Source organism: Orcinus orca, chromosome 19, assembly GCF_937001465.1.
Source record: "Orcinus orca chromosome 19, mOrcOrc1.1, whole genome shotgun sequence".
NCBI classification, from domain to species: Eukaryota; Metazoa; Chordata; class Mammalia; order Artiodactyla; family Delphinidae; genus Orcinus; species Orcinus orca.
The window spans coordinates 35,992,767-36,007,076 of record NC_064577.1 but is presented as its reverse complement, the minus strand read 5'-3'; the positions used below and the strand labels follow the sequence as shown (position 1 = coordinate 36,007,076).

The 14,310-nt window shown below is 54.3% G+C and overlaps 1 protein-coding gene across 1 annotated transcript in view; it reads right to left on the bottom strand.

Annotated features, from left to right (window-relative positions):
* Positions 1 to 11,699, bottom strand: part of SCN4A (sodium voltage-gated channel alpha subunit 4) — a 44,377-nt gene extending 32,678 nt beyond the window's left edge. Inside the window, exon 1 of the mRNA XM_049702153.1 lies at positions 11,405 to 11,699. The gene's annotated coding sequence lies outside the window, so the exon portion shown is untranslated. The remainder of the gene's footprint in view (positions 1 to 11,404) is intronic.
* Between the last annotated feature and the right edge of the window lie 2,611 nt (positions 11,700 to 14,310).

Genomic DNA, 14,310 nt, shown 5'->3' with positions numbered 1-14,310 from the left:
CTGAGCCCACGTGCCACAACTACTGAAGCCCGCATGCCTAGAGCCCGTGCTCTGCAACAAGAGAAGCCACCATAATGAGAAGCCTGTGCACCGCAATGAAGAGTAGCCCCTGCTCGCCACAACTAGAGAAAGCCCGCTCGCAGCAACGAAGACCCAATGCAGCGAAAAATTAAATAAATTTATTTTAAAAAAGCAGGTGTCTTTGTGAATTCTCCTTTTCCCTCACCTCTACATTCAGCCTGTCCAAAGTTCTGTTAATACCATCTCCAAAACATACCTAACCTCTCCTTCTTCCCCTGGTCCATTTCACAACAATTTCTTACAATAGCTACCTGCTTTTGCCCCTGGCCTCTCCAAACCAGTCCGAGGAAGCAGCAGGTGCTGTTTGAAAAACAAGAAGTTAGGGACTTCCCTGGTGGCACACTGGTTAAGAATCCACCTGCCAATGCAGGAGACATGGGTTCCAGCCCTGATCAGGGAAGATCCCACACGCCGTGGAGCAACTAAGCCCGTGTGCCACAACTACTGAAGCCTGTGCGCTTAGAGCCCGTGCTCCGCAGCAAGAAAAGCCCCCGTTCGACATAACTAGAGAAAACCCACGCGCAGCAACGAAGACCCAATGCAGCCATAAATAAATAAATAAAATAAAAATAAAAACAAGAAACTAATCATGTTGTTTCTCCTGCTTGAATTTCTCTAGTCACATCCTGTTGCGCTTAGAATAAAACCTAAGGCCCTGGTGATCCAGCCCCGATCTACCTCTTTGCCTTTGTCTGCTGATCTGTCCTCCTGGCCTCCTTCCAGCTGCTTGACCACCAGACTCATGCCTGCCTTTGGGCCTTTGCTCTCCCTGGAGCTCTTGTCTCCCCGCTCTTCACATGGTCTAGGCTCTAATGTCCTAGACATTACTCCCTGGTCTAGGCTCTAATGTCCCTTCTCCAAGAGGATTTCTCCTCCTCAACTCTCTATTACAGTCCCTTGTATTTTCCTTGACGTCATTTATCATAGTTTGTAATCACTTGTCCATTGGTCTAATTCATTCTTCTGTCTCCTCCACCAGACGGAAATGCCAAGAGAGCAGGAACCATGTCTTGTCTAGGTCACCATGGCCAATCCCAGTGCTGAGCACACACACAGCAGACACTCAGTGAGTGGATGAGGCCTTGGATACAGATCTTTCTGGGAATAGAATGGATTCTGATACATTTCACCCATTCATTCATTCATTCATTCATCCATCCATCCACCCATCCATTCATTCTGTTCATAAGTCAGAACCTGAGCTAGCCCTGAGTAGGTAACAAAGGTGCATCTGCTGGGCATCCTGCCTTCCAAGAGCTGATAGCTGGGGAGAAGGTGGACATGGGCACACGAAGCTATGGTACAAGGAAAAAGAATTGCCCTCCCTAAAGAAGGGAGTTGATTGTGCTATGGGAGTTCAGGTGGATGAGTGGTGACTTCCAGGCTGGGGGCAGGAAAGATGTGTCTTTTCAGTTGGATCTCAAAGGATGAGTAAGTTGTGAGCACAGGGAAATGGAAAGGAAGGACACTCCAGGGAAAGGGAACAGACAGAACAAAGGCAGATTCAGGACACAGGGAACTACACTGTTTCAGTCTTTGGGGGGCATGGAATCTGTTTAGGGTTTTGGGGGAGGCGGGTTGGGCAGCTAGGCCAGAGCCTTGAAGACCATGTCTGGGGGTCTGGATTTCATCCTGCAGCTTTGGAGAGCCCCTCCCAGGGGTGGTGGGCCTGGGTGGGGCCACACTGGCCAGCATGTATATGCTTCCTTACTCACCCTCACAACGTGTCTAGAATAGAGGGACAAACTGTGTTGTTTGCAGTGGCACCAGCGGAAAACGAGAGGACATCTGGGGTGTATGCGTGGTGACTTTCTGGCAGAGACAAGCACTGATAGTGCCGCATGGAACTGGCTGGGCGACTTGCTGGCAGATCTCCACATGGCCCCTCAAGTTACAGCCCAGAGTAAAGAGAGGCCACAGGACAGCTTGGCCCCCTTCCAGCAGCCACCGATCAGCCTCTGGCCTCCACCCCAGCCTGTTCCTGAGATGTGGCGGCTGAGGGCCTGAGGGCACCTCTTCCCACTGAATTTAAGAAGGTTAGATACAAATAACAAATGCTGGAGAGGGTGTGGAGAAAAGGGAACCCTCCTACACTGTTGGTGGGAATGTAAGTTGGTGTAGTCACTGTGGAAAACAGTATGGAGGTTCCTCAGAAAACTAAAAGTAGAACTACCAGATGACCCAGCAATCCCACTCCCGGGCATATACCCAGACAAAACTATAATTCAAAAAGATATGGATACATGCACCCTTACGTTCACTGCAGCACTATTCACAATAGCCAAGACATGGAAACAACTTAAATGTCCATCGACAGATGAATGGATAAAGAAGACATGGTGTATATGTATAATGGAATACTATTCAGCCATAAAAAAGAATGAAATGATGTCATTTGCAGCAACATGGATGCAACTAGAGATTATCACACTAATTGAAGTAAGTCAGAAAGAGAAAGACAAATATGATATGATATCACTTATATGTGGACTCTAAAATATGGCACAAATGAACCTATCTACAAAATAAAAAAAGACTCACAGTCATAGAGAACAGACTTGTGGTTGCCAAGAGGGAGGGGAGGAGGGAGAGGGATGGACTGGGAGTCTGGGGTTAGTAGATGCAAACTATTACATTTATTTTTATTTTATTTTATTTTATTTATTTAGGCTGCACCGGGTCTTTGTTGCTGCATGCGGGATCTTTAGTTGTGGCATGCAGTCTTCTTAGTTGCGGCATGTGGGCTTCTTAGTTGCAGCACGTTTGTGGGATCTAGTTCCCCGACCAGGGATCGAACCTGGGCCTCCTGCATTGGGAGCGTGGAGTCTTACCCACTGGACCACCAGGGAAGTCCCCAAACTATTACATTTAGGATGGATAAACAACAAGGTCCTACTGTATAGCACAGGGAACTATGTCCAGTCTCCTGGGATAAACTGGAAAAGAACATAAAAAAAGAATGTCTATATGTGTATAACTGAGTCACTTTGCTGTACAGCAGAGATTGCCACAACATTGTAAATCAACTACACTTCAATAAAAAAAACAGAGAATAGGGCTTCCCTGGTGGCGCGGTGGTTGAGAGTCCGCCTGCCGATGCAGGGGATACGGGCTCGTGTCCCGGTCCGGGAGGATCCCGCGTGCCGCGGAGCGGCTGGACCCGTGAGCCATGGCCGCTGAGCCTGCGCGTCCGGAGCCTGTGCTCCGCAACAGGAGAGGCCAAAACAGTGAGAGGCCCGCGTACCGCAAAAAAAAAAAAAAAAAAAAAAAAACAGAGAATAAAAGAATGTTAGCGTTGCAAGGACCCAAGAGATCGAGTCCAACTCCCTCATTTTATAGATGAGGAAACTAAGGCCCAGAGAAGAGTAGTGACTCCCCCCGATCACACATTTATTCATTCAACAAACATCTCCTGAGCATCTGTTCTATGCCGGGCTCTGTTTTGGGAGCCAGGGATACAGGAGTGGCAAAGTCCCTGTCCTCACTGAGCTTGCATTCCCGAGAGAGGAGGCAGATAATAAATAGGGAAGCAAATAAGATAATTTTAGAGAATGATAAATGAAAAGTTGAGCCAGGACTAAAACACTGCTCCCTGGGCGCCAGGGCCCATTTAGTAAGTGAGAAGCTCCATCGGAAACTGCGTCAAAACGGAAGTTTGGGCAGAAGTGGTGGGTAAAGTCTTGGGGGCCTAGAGGCAAGGGGTGGGAAAGGAAGCGTCAGGAGTCAGGGAGCCAGGCTGGGGCCAGCTGTCCACAGGCAGGGAGCCGAGGGGGAGGACACTGGAGGGTGAGGCGGCTCTTCTCTGGAGCAGGTCCAGCCCTGCATTGTCTCCCTCTGTGAGGCTGCCAGATTGAACACCCAATTCCAGATATAGTCTGACCACAGAGAGAGGCCTTCTTTCCTTGGCCTAGACGCCCATTGAATTCATTGATCCCAAGACGGCATTTACTTTTTCAGCAGCCCACTTACAAGGTGACTTTACAGTCACCCCTGGAGCTTTTCGTCATGAGCTATGGCCTTATTAGATCTTCCCTGTCCTATAATTGTGCAGTTGATTTTTCTCTTTTAAATACAGGTGGACCTCAACAAAATATTAGCAGGTCAGACCCAACAGTATATGAAAAGAACTGTACAACCAAATGGGATTTATCCCAGGTATGCAAGGCAGGTTCAATATTAGAAATCACTTAATGTTAATCTGTCACATCAACAGGCTGAAGAAAAATCATCTGATCACATCAATGAATGCAGAAAAAGGATTTGACAAAATCCAACCCATTCATGATAAAAACTCTCAGCAAACTAGGAATAGAGGGGAACTTCCTCAACCTGATAGAGAACATTTAAAAAGATCCTATAGCTAACATAGCACTTGATGGTGAGAAACTAGACGTTTTCCCACTAAGTTCAGAAAAAAGGCAAGGATGTTGCCTCTCTCCACTCCTTTTCAATATCATACTGGAAGTCCTAGCTAATGCAATAAGACAATAAAAGACAAGAAAACGTATACAGATTGGGAAGGAAAAAACAAAATTGTCTTCGTTCACAGATGACATGATTGTCTTTGTACAAAGTCCAAAAGGGTCAACCAAAAAACCCCCTCCTGGAACTAATAATGATCATAGCTAGGATGCAAGGTTAATATAAATCCAGGTGTAGGATGTTCCATCTACTTCTACTTAAATTCCCCTCATTCATTGCACCTCTTCACCTGTAGTCTTTTGTGAAGGTTTGTTGAATCTTGATTCTGCCTCTCCGTTCAAGGCCAGTCCCTCACAGCTGAGTGTCTGTGATCCAGATTGTCCCTAATTATTGGCCAAACAAGGCTCAGGACAGACACCCCACCACCACCACCTCTTGCCACTATATGCTTCTAGAACCTTCTCTTCCTGGGACACCAAGCTTTCAGGGAAGGTCCTTCAACCCACCTAGCTGTACTTCATTGGCTTGAAACCCTCCCCTGCCTTCCCCTCCCACTACCCCCCACCCCCAGGAGCCTCAGCCATGCCCCGCCAGCCTGAGATATAAAAGCTGCTGTGAGAAACTCCCAGAAGGTTGAGAATGGAGGTGACCTTCCCCTCACAGCCTTCCCGTTCACTCTAGGGCACATCCCCCAGGATGCAGAGATGGTGGATAGCTTGCTGGCCTTGCTCAGGCTGCAGTCACCATCCCTCTTGCCAACCAAGCATACCCTTCCTCTCCGGTAAAGCTGCAGTCCAGGCTCAGGCTGTTTTGTTTCTCTGTGGATTAGGAGCAAAATTACCCAGAGCTGCAGTCAGCCAGTGGCGGCCCCTCCTCAAGCTTCACCTGCAGTGAGGGCTCAGACTCAGAACTTTCTGAGAGACCGAAACAGATCAAACTTTTTCTGTCCTGGCCAAGGATAGCACCGTACATCCTGGTGGCCTACTTCCCAACTTCCTGCATTTCCACTGTGGCCCAGCTCCAAGAATGCAAAATGGAGCCCTATGTCTCCCTAGTTGTAAATCTCAAGTCACAGCTTTTTCTAAGCTGGGGCAGGCTGAAGGGTAGGCATGGGAAGGGGGTAGCTGTGTTGTTTCTCTGCCAGCACTTAGGACCCCGGCCTTGGCAGGCCAGGGGCCTGGAGGAGGTCACCCCAGGTGGCCCTCCCCTCCTGGTCTAACACTCTCTGCAGAGGAAATGTGCTCCAAGAGGTCTTGGAGGGCAGCCTGGAGCCCAGTGCAGAAACCTCCGGACACTCAGGAACTCTGAGAGTTCCGGAGACCAGCAGGGTCACACGGCGGGGGTGGGGTGGGGTACCCTGGGCAAGGGCTGGGCTGGTGCTGACTGCATTTTCCAGGTGGGGTTCACTGGGTCAGAACAAGCCTCCCTTTTTCAGGCACCTGATTCAACCAGCCTGATGATCTGTCCCCCCTTTGGGGAAAGAATGCGTGATCATAGAGGCCACGTTTATTTTGTCCTTACTGTATGGCAAGGTTGGCTTCTGTTCAGGGTATTTTGTCCGCCCCTCTCCCCTCAATCATCTCTGGCTCTGCCAATCCCCAAAGGCTCTCTAAGAACATCCTCTAGTTTTTCCCCAGCCTGCCTCCTCCTCCCGAAGCTGACTCTTTTCCTCCACCCAGAGTGCTTCTGGTCAACTAGGGGTCTGATGAAATAAAAACCCACAAATGGGCTGTGTTGGGTTTTGTGAACCGTGCCCCTTCCGGCTAAACCCTCCCAGCTCATCAGTCCGCCCTGGAAGCCTTTTCTCCCCAGAAGCAAAGGCCAGAGAGTGGGTTTCCCCTCCCAAGACTGAGCCTTAAATCAAAGGAGTTTCTCTCATCTCAAGATGTAGAATTCCAGGCCTCGGTCAGCGTCAGCTCAGGAAAGTCTATTTGGAGCGGGTTGGGGGGGCGGGGTGTTGGTTCCTCTGCTCCCCAAACCTCAGTGCATTCGCCTGTCATCCCGACGTGTGTGGGCCCGAGAGGTGGAGGCGTAAGAATCATTTCTTGATGGCGAGCAGTCGTCTGTACGTTTGTTGGGTGTTTACCGCGTGCCAGGCACCGTTCCAAGCGCTTCGCATTCATCATCCCGGCTAACAAGTGGCAGAGCCAGGATTCGAATGCAGCTCTCTGATGCCAAACCCACATGCCTCTTCTCACGGCCTCCCTCTCGCCCGCCCAGTGGGGAACAGGGCTGGGCATGGCTGCCCTCCCCCAGCACGGGGCACGCCCAGGTTGAGGTCCCATCCAGTTGCCCCCTGGGCTGGCCTGATCCTCACCTGTCTGTCCTCTTCAAAGGACAGACCAGAGTCCTTGGGCCAAGTCTCTGAAAGGCATGGGCTGTGGTGGGCGTCTGGCGGGCCTTGGCAGGCCCAGGGCTCAGGCTTCCTGGGGCCTCGTGTTGGGGGTTGTGAGTGGTGGGGACTAGAGGTCCCCACCTGCAGTTTGGTAAAGAGCCTTTGCTGAGGTTTGGTTTTTCGACCCTCATATACCCCCCAACCCCTCTGCAGCTCACTCCTACACACACACACACACACACACACACACACACACACACACACACACACGCACACACACACACACGCGCCCTCACTCTTGCTTCTATGAGTCATTTCCCAGCTGCTCCAAGGGGTGGGGAGGCTAATTAGTTCCACCCAGGCCTGGGGCTTCCTGCCCTCCGCTGGCTCGGCTCTTTCGAAGGTACCTCAAACATGGTGACCAGGGCTCCGTGGGTGCCCCCCTCCAACCTGTGTACACACCCCCTCGTATACACACATCTCTAGGCCCACTTCACCCAGCCTCAGGCAGACCCACCCCCTGCCCGCAGGGCTGCTTCCCCTCACCCTGCCTGCTTCTACATACGATCTCCCCCTGGAGCCGCCGCCTCTGTTGGCTTCTCTCCGCCACGCACCCTCCCCACTCCCAGACCATGGCTGACAGGCCTTTTTCCTGCCTGAGGTCCACCCAGAGGGCAAGAAGAGGACTGTTCAAAACTGATCCTGAGCCTGGAGAATTCCAGGGCCGACCTCGCTCCCCATTCCCTCCATCGATCCCTAACCATTTGGGTAGGGTGAGTTTTGAGCCCTTCCCACTCGGGCCTCAGGCCCCTGCCGGGCCCTGGGAGTTGCACAAGGCAGTAGGAGGAGCGGGCGGCAGGACCCAAGCCTATAACCTGAAACCCCCAAAGGGGGTTGATGAAAGGCTGATGGACTCTCCCGCCCCGCAGCCAGCCTGGCTTTGCCACTCGCTCCGAGAACTTTGTTCAACCCCAGAAACTGCTCCAGGGATGTTTTCTCACCAGCTACCCTGGTGGAAGATCCTTCTCCAAAATTAGGCCAATCAAGAACTTAAAAAGCCTCAAAAAAGACGAGTCACCTGCAGCTCTCACTAAAATGTGAGCCCGGGGTGGGGGGCTCTGCTTAGCGCTTTCACAGCCCTTAAGGCAACATTTGCAAACCACAGACCCTCATAAAATGGGCTCTGCTGTCCATATGATAAAAGGATCTCCCGATAGGAAAAAACCCACCCCCTCCCAGCTATGCAGGGTACCCAGAGCTGGATAGGGTTGTCCTACCTTCTGTCCTGCTTCCCCACCTTATAGCTCCTTCTCCCCTTCTGTCACCGCCTCCCCCCCAAGGAGACATTTATTTCAGAGTCACAGCCTGCTAACAAGCATAAAAATGAATTACTAGTTAACACTTAAGTACTTGCCAAGCACTGTCCTGGGCACCTCACGTGTCAAGAGCTCATGTAATCCTTACCGTGATCCTATTGTTATCACTCCATTTGACAGATGAGGAAACGGAGGCACAGAGAAGGTAAGGAAGTTGCCAAGTGTTATTTATGTAGTAAACTGAGGCTGGAAGCCCTGCTCTCGAAAGAGACCTTGGCTCTTAACCACTAAGGTATCATCACCCCAGTCTAAACTGGACGGTGACCTTGTAGCGCCTGTGGGGCAGGGGAGGGGTAGACAGGCACCTGGTTTCACAAACCAGTTCAGAGGCAGTGGGGTCTGGTAACTCTTGTGGTTTTGCACTGTCCGTTTATGCTAGGGCTCCTGGCAGAGGACAGGGAGGCCTTGGTGGGGGGCAGCCCGTCCTTTGAGGGGCACAGCGGCTCCCCTGCCACCCCCGCTTCCTGTGGGCTCCTCGAGCCCCTCCCGTTCCTCCTGCTGCCCCATCCCCCCCCCCCCCCACAAGGGCTGTTGACTGAAAACTGCAGGGAATAAAAATAGCCGTTGCTGATGAGGCAGAACGGGGGCCAGAGCACATGGAAGGCCCGGGTAGGGGCGGTGGAGGTGGAGGGACCCTGCGATTCCCCAGCCCCATGAGCACCTTCTGATGGAGCCCTGGGGAGCCCAGGCCTGTTCCTGCCACTGCAGAGCTGGAGACCCCTAGGGCTGCCCGCGGGAACCCACTGCTCCCTGTGTCCCAGGAGCGAACTCTGCCCCATGACCCAGCCCTGCACCAGTGTGAGTTCCTTCCCAGCGAGCGGGGGCCTTGGCCGCTGTGGGCAGAGCCCTGGCCCCTCATCAGCTGTGTGACCTGGGTGACAGGACCCGCTGAGCCTGAGCCTTCCCTGTAAAAGGAGTCAAGGGACAGAAGGTTTGTGTAACCTGGACTGGGGTTGTTGACGTCCTTCTCCTTCCCTGCTCTCTGAGGCCCCTGGGCTCAGATATTTTATTTCTCTTCCATGCATCTCTCTCCTGTCACCTGGAGAGAGAGAGCCTTCCCACTCCTCTCTGTAAGGTCCAATCCCTTCTCTCCTCTCTGGCTCTGCCTCTCCCAGGAGCCTTCTCTAAACCCCACCCGTCCCTGCCATTACACTTTTCTCTGTTCTGGTGGCCAGAGTTGCCCCCAAAGGCAGGGACTTTGTCAGGACTACCCCCAACATCCGGCCAGGAGTTCAATGCCTTTGGCTTCAACCTCAGGGCTTTCCCTTGGTCTGCATCTGGGGTCGGGGCAGGGAAGCCGGCTGGGCAGACCTTGACACTCAGGCCAGCTTAGAGCTGGAGGTGACCTTGAGACCTGAGCTCCCACCCTGTGCAGGTGCCCAACCAGAAATGTCAAGGAAGGCCAGGCTGGGATGGGACCACCTAGGAAGGACCCCTAAGTACCTTTCCCAAACCCTGCGAAAATCCCAGCCAATCCCTTGAGAGATGCCTGGGATGGAGATGCGGGTGGACCCTTGGGTTATGTCTGGGCCCCTGCGTCGTCCTGCACAGGTGACAAGCCTCCAAATACTAGTGCAATGGCCACAGCTGTCCACACCGCTGGCCACGGGCAGGGCACTGGGGATGACCATGGGAGAATCTGGAGGGTCCTGAGAAAACCAGCCCTCTGTGCCCCCAACCCCAGCCCTGCACACCTGGGTTCAGTCAATGCCACCCGTGGGGTCACAGATGAGTGACAACAGTGCTCACCCGTGGCTCCACCCCACCTCTCTGTCAGCCCCCTCCCCTCTCCAGACTAGCCAGACACCCAGAACTTGTCTCTAGCTACTCTCCCCCAGCTGACTCATGCTTAGGGGCTGAACTAAATGGCCTTCAAGGATCCCTTGGGCTCTAACCTTCGGGGCTCTGGGGTGACTGATTTCTGGGCAGGCCCCCGCAGCAGGCGGTGTGGATGGGAGGGGGACCTGTCTAGTCTCTACCTGGAGGGCTGCCTCCCCACAGTGGGGTGCCACGAGCTCTCATCATGACCTGGCCCCCTGCCCTGACCCCGTGCACTGAGCAGGGTGAGGGGCAGCAGGACACAGTACTTAACTGGGTGGAGTGGGAAGGGGCTCAGGCCCTCCCTCCCCCATCAGTGCATTCTTGGAAAGCCTCGAGCAGACCCCCCAGCCCCCGTCGGAGCCTTCTAGATGGGGCATCCCAAATCTTTTGAACAAATTCCCCTGACACACACACACACACACACACACACACACACAGCAGCCCTGAAAGCACACCTCCCTCCAGCCCCACACACCTCCAAAATACCTTCTCTGTCTCTGCTCGGCCCGTTCGGCCTTCTCCGCTAGCCACTGCCCGCCCTCCCTCCCAGTGTCCTGGGCACCCTGCTCTGCCAGCAGGGAGCGGGCAGGGGGCTGCACTCTGCCCTGGCACCGCACCCCTGCCCCCTCACTCCGGCCCTGAGGCTCCTTCTGAGTCCCCCAGAGCCCCCTCGGCGCAGTGGCCCCCCTCACACCAGACTGGCTGGCTCCCTGTTCCCACACCCCCTCCACCACGAGGGGCTTCTCCAGGAAACGAGCCCGAGGGCGCCCCGGGCGGGGAGAGGCCGGGGCGGAGGGCAGAGCCCGGCTGGCCTCGCAGCCTGAGATGTGTCCTCTGCTGGCATCTCGCAAATTCCTGTCTCAGCAGAGCAAAGGAGCCGCCCGCCCCCCGCCACCTCCCCCCCGCCCCGGCCTCCTGCTCCCCTCCCCCCGCACCCCTGCCTTCTAGGCCACCACACCCGGGCCCAGCGAGTCCTGTTCTGGTTCTTTCACCCTCCTCTCCTGAAGACACCAGCCCAGTCTCTGTCCCTCGGGTCACTCCAAGGAGTCGAGCCTTAACCCCTGGGCCACTGGTGACCAGGGTGAGGACCCCTGCTGAGGGCAGGGACAGCAGCCGGGCAGGGGCACAGGGAGCAGGTGACGGGGCAGCGAGAGGCAAGCGTGGGGACTGAGGGTCACGGCCCGAGGAGCTTGGGCAGGGACAGCCTCGGAGCAGGGCCCGGTGTGGGCAGGAGGACAGCGGTGCCCGGAGCAAAGTGGTGACTTCCTCGGAGCCAGGCCGGGCTGGGGGCCAGGGTGCCCGGCCCCTCCGGGTGGCCTGCCCTCGGGGCGCCCGGCCCGGGCGGGGCGTGGAGGGGCGCAGTACTCACTGTTGGACGGGAGCGGAGTGCTCGCTGCCGAGCGCGGAGCGGCGTGCCCACCTCGGGCTGGGGCTGGGACTCTGGGGGACTTGGCCGGGGGGCCGGGCCGGCGGGGACAGCTGCTGCCGCTGATGTCACAGGGTCATGAGTGAAACCTGAGGACTGGGCCAATCTTCAGGTGGGAGCCTGGGCCGCGCTTCCCTCACGGGGGTGTGCTGGGCCCGGCCGGGACCGCCTGGGCCGGGGGCCCCGCTGACCCGGAGTGGGATGCACGCGGCACGCTCGCCCACCCACACGCACACGCACGCGCACGCTCCCTGGGGCACGCGTCTGAGCCCGCACACGCGGTTCTCTCCCTCCCTTGACGTACTAACGCAGGCTCATTCTCACAAGTGAATCTCCTTTCACGCTCGTTCCCAGAAGCACTCCCGGGGACAGGCTGGCTAGCACACTCACACACTCTGTGCACACTCCTGGCTGCGCTCCCCCATCACACTCACACACGCTCAGCCATACACGTAAACCACCACCCTTCATACAGTCACACAAACGCTTCCACTGCGTGTCACACCCATTCACACACAGGCCTGCGGCTCACACGTACAGACTCGCTCCCACGCTCACGTCAGGCTCGTGCACATATGTGTATTATTACACGCATATAGCCATACGCGCTCTCCTGCCCAGATGAGCACAGATGCCGCGTATCACAGACGTTATACTTGTATCAAGTGTGTACACACACCACAGTCACGCCCATGCATTCTTGCATTTCATGCATGTTACTTGCATCCATGCGGTTGTCTGTGCCCATGTAACATGCTTCCATTCACATGTACACAGGGCCACCTATACGTATCTATGGTCACTAGATTTTTATCAAGTAGATGCCTACCTATATACCCACACCCACATCTCACACACACACACCCATCCCCCCCCACACAGCTGTTCAGCTGTACCACACAGCAGTCTTGAGGGTCATTTCTCCACCACCACTCCCCCACCCCTCTGGCTAGACATCTGTCCCTCAGAGGCTGGGGAAGGGGGTGTGGTAGGGGGAGGGATGAGGTTATTTAGCCCCCCTCCCCCACCTTCCACTCTGGGACTGGGGTGACCCCTAGTGGAGGTGTTGAGAAATGACCCATCTCTGCTCGCTCACCAGCGCCTGCCCCGGCAGACGAGGGAATCCCTGGGTGAATCCAGAGTAACTGTCCCCCAAAGATTCCCCCAGTCTCCCATACCCATCACTGCCACCATCTTTTCTGGCAGCCAGAGCTCTGTCTGAGCCGAGCCCAGCCCGGAGTGACCTCTGAGAGGGGCACAGGGAAGCCCCGGGGAGTGGTCACCCTCCATCCTGGGAGTGGGCCCGATGGCGCCTCTCCTCCCAGTAACTCTCTGTGGATCCAGCCTCAGCATTGTCGAGCCCTTCCTTGTGGGCCAGGCCTGGCTGTGGTCTGAGAAGTTCCTGCTGTGCCCGGACTTCGCCCATCTCCACCCAGTGAATCACTCACACCCTCGGAGGCATGTCTTCTAGACCAAAGCGGGAGCCTTGGTGTTTTCTCTGCAAGGTTCTTTATCCTGCTTTGCTCACTGACCTGACAGACATTTTCCACGTAGTTGTATTGCTAATGTAATCCAGTGTCTGCTGGCCCCTGTCTCTTCTTTGCTTCTTCTGGCATTCAGAGAAAAGCAAACCTTTTATCTCATGTCCTTCCCAAGTTGTCTCCCTAAAGCTGTTCCCCAGGGTCCCCCTCATCACTCCCAGCCCTGCTGCAGCTCCAGTTTGCTTTGCTGCTGGCCACTGTCTGGAATTCCTGGTCAGTGTTCCCTGGATAGCACACGGCTCCCTGTCTGTGGGCACTGGAGGGGAGACGGTGGGATGCAGCTGTCATTCCCAATTATGGCTCTGCCCTTTCAGTCACTGCCTTGCCCCTGCCCAAAGCTCTATGGAGTAAGACTTTCTTTAATGAGGAATTGAAGTTATTGAAGGGAAGTACAGTATATGAGGGGCCAGGGCTGCTGCATTTGGTTGTATGAGTTGTGCACTGCACAATTCTGGGCACCGATTCCATTTGCAGTCATTGTAGATTAGTATATTTAAGATGATAATTTTCTAGCAGGTGGTAGCAAATTATCTAGAGGAAGGGGCTAATTTTTCTAATTTGCACAAGGTGCCATTTGGATTAAGGATGAGGATGATGGGAAAACAAAAGCTGTGTGTTAAATACGACTTTTAACCACAACCCGAGTGGAATGAATATCTCTCTCGATAACAATATTCCTCCTTGCTTTGGGGAACTGCTTCCCTACTCCAAATATGTGATTCTGGTGGGGCTCCTGATTACAGGACAGCCACCTTGCCCCAGCCACAGAGATGGACATTGTCACCTAGGTCTGGCCAATCCTCTTGGCCACAGTGGTTGGTCCAAAAGCTGGATATGTGACTCAAGTGGGGCCAATCATAGTCCTTCCTGGGGATTTCTATGTATTGATTCAAAAGAAAGATCATCTCTCTCTCTGTGGGATTCTCTAAGTTTGTCTAGAGTAATTGAAGTACATCTGAAGGTGCCTGCGGTGTGTCTCTCATGAGTGGAAAAGTCTGTCTGTAGGAAGAGGGAACACCATGCAGAGAGGGGGAGATGAAGGAGAGGGAGAGAAGGATGGAGAAAGACCTGAAGACACCTGAGTCAGTTAAACTATAAACGAACTCCATCACTGTCCTCCCTTCCCCCCAAAGTCCCTTTTCTTTAAGCTGGTTTAGGTTGAATTTTGGTCACCCACAAGCCAAAGACTCCTGCAACATAAAATCACATTTCAGAAAATCTCATCCTGACCCACAGGAATTGGCTTCGTCACACCCTGTCCCAGCCCCACCCGCTGGCCTGAGCAGTCAGTTTCTTCCCTGAGTCATT